A 2,459-nucleotide genomic window follows, 5' to 3' on the forward strand; every position below is an offset into this window, starting at 1 on the left:
AACAAATGCACTACAGTATAAACATTCACACTTTTTAAACCACAGAGTAACAAGTAAATTATATTTACTGAGATATATATATATATGAATGAATGAAGAGTTCATTTGCAGAAACAGATAACTTAATCTTTAACAATTTTTTTAAATCATGTTTTTTCATTGTGCATTCCAATTAATCTCAATCAAACTGCATTCAAGGTTATTTTGATTAGGTAAATAATAACTAATAAATACTAGCTAACTAACACAATGAAAACATAACAAAAAACATGATTTTTAAAAATATTTAAAAAAAAGGAGTTATCTGTTTTGCAAATAAACTCTTCATATATAAAACATTGTGTGTCATAATTCAGTTCAGTTCTTATCAAATGGTGTCAGTGCAGTCAAGTCAATAATATTGCTGAATATTAGGTGTCTTCAACCAAGCAAGACAAAAGGCAACAGTGACAAGGAACCCAAACAAGACCCGGCTCAGTCAGAAACAGTCTCCTCTGGCCAAACGAATCAACGTGGTGTGATTATTCCAGGCTGCATCACAAGTCAGATTGTGGATTGATATCATTCAGAATATTTCATCCAACTTCTTCTGCTTGAAGTAATATCACGCCAGCAGGTGAAGCTGGTAAAAGGGTCTGCAGAGGGCTTGTCTGGTTCTCGTAGTCTTTGCTGAGGATCTGTGCTGGGGCCATCAATGAGGTCTTCACAGGGATCTGTGATCTAGCTGACATGATCTCCGCTGACAGTCAGGGATGTGGTGTGGTCGTTCCTGGGTGCAGGTCCACCGTCTGGTCTGGATACCGACTGGATCAGCTGATTACTGTAACCTAGGGATAAGGGTGAGACAGTATATAAGCAACTAATATAAGCATTGATGTCATTCTTCTTACAAATTAACAAGTACGTTAGATATTATAGGAAGTGTTGCTGTTTACCCTAGTTGGTGCAGCATAAAAATCCTTTAAGAGATTTGAATTATACAAATGTGATAGTGTGTCATGTGTATGGAAGGTTAAAGAGATGGTCTTTTAAACTCACAGAGTGTGTTTGATCAGCTGGAGCCACCTCTTCATAGTCCCCTTGACCTCCATTTCAGCAGCATTAGCTTGAAAGGTTTTCTTCCAAATTGCAGCCTTGAAATATGTATAAATATATATTGTAAGGTAATTATTTAATCTTAAGCATTACAGTTTTTTACAATCATTAGAACCAGATCCCAGAATTCACACCTTATGTTTGATGAATGTTCATGCAGCAGCTCAGAATTTCTGTAAAAAAAAAAAAAAAAAAAAAAGTCAGATTACATACATATAGTGTTCAGATTAAACTATTAAATTTGTTTGCTCATAATAATCCCCACCACAGTAAAATAAGTATGATTTTAATCACATCATACGGCATATCTATGCTTCAAAAGTTTTCATTCACTCTAAAAACTGAACCTGCTCAAGTGCAGCAGACAGATTAGGCCTCCATTCAAGAAAAAAAGATGATGCACTTACATTTTACGGCTCTCTCTTACGTATCGTTTTCTCTGTCAGAGCTTCCCACACGGCAGTGTTACCACAAAATAAACATTATTATTAAATTCAGATTGCACATATTGAATTGTCTTAGCAGGTGTAATGCTACAACAGCGTGCTCAGTTTGATTCACAAATGACTCATTTGAATGGTTCAGTGAATCGAATCAGAGAGTCACTCGTGTAGATGTTTATGGCGCCACCAGCGCAGTCCGACTCCTTTGATTCAATAGCAATCACTCGTTGAAAAAGACGAATCGAATGAATTCTAGCAAACAAAATAGAATTTAACTCATTAAAATTTAATCACCTAACATGGACTGCACTGGATACAGCTCATCGGTTTTCATATTAAAAATTACATATTGTTTTCCTAAAGAGACCGCCTAACAGCTAACGTTCGTTACTCAACATATCCCGGACCGAATGGTTTTCTGACGCTATTATCATCGCAAACCTAACAGAAACCATCTAAAACTATACTCTTCGTGACATTTAAACATCAAACAACACTAGACTGATCATTAAATAACTTAATTTACCTTTTGCAGCTGAAGTATTCCTCTTGAGAACTGTGCCGCCGAAATCTCCTCAGGATTAACCGCCAAATCTCTCTCAGCGGCTGATCTTCATTCTAGCAGCGGCCGCCGGAGACAAAACCAACTCGGGTCAAGATAGATACACACACCACACCAAGTGCGGACCTGCCAGACGTACAACAGCTCTCAGCCGAGATCGCCCAGAGAGAAAAAGCGTCTGTCAGCCAGAAGTGTTTTGTAGAGTCGGCGCGGCTCTGGCCCATTATCTTCTCACCGACGTCGTGACTGAGCCGACAGTGCCGCATTTCAGCCAGAATCGGCCCGAGTGTGCTTGCTATCTGGGATGCACTTAATGCCTCATCTGCAGTCGTTCTAGATGCACATTAAAGGAACACTCC

General features: G+C 38.4%; 1 long non-coding RNA gene across 2 annotated transcripts; it reads right to left on the bottom strand.

Moving 5' to 3' along the window:
* Positions 1-644: 644 nt before the first annotated feature.
* On the bottom strand, positions 645-1,862 carry LOC131544758 (uncharacterized). 2 transcript variants are annotated; one of them, XR_009272214.1, is made up of 4 exons: positions 1,503-1,862; positions 1,230-1,268; positions 1,039-1,133; positions 645-827 (listed from the first exon to the last, which is right to left on the bottom strand). It is a non-coding gene; the product is annotated as an uncharacterized LOC131544758 (long non-coding RNA). The 2 variants fall into 2 exon arrangements; XR_009272213.1 differs by having other exon boundaries at positions 1,230-1,862.
* Positions 1,863-2,459: the final 597 nt, after the last annotated feature.

This window comes from Onychostoma macrolepis, chromosome 07 (genome assembly GCF_012432095.1).
Source record: "Onychostoma macrolepis isolate SWU-2019 chromosome 07, ASM1243209v1, whole genome shotgun sequence".
Classification (NCBI taxonomy): Eukaryota; Metazoa; Chordata; class Actinopteri; order Cypriniformes; family Cyprinidae; genus Onychostoma; species Onychostoma macrolepis.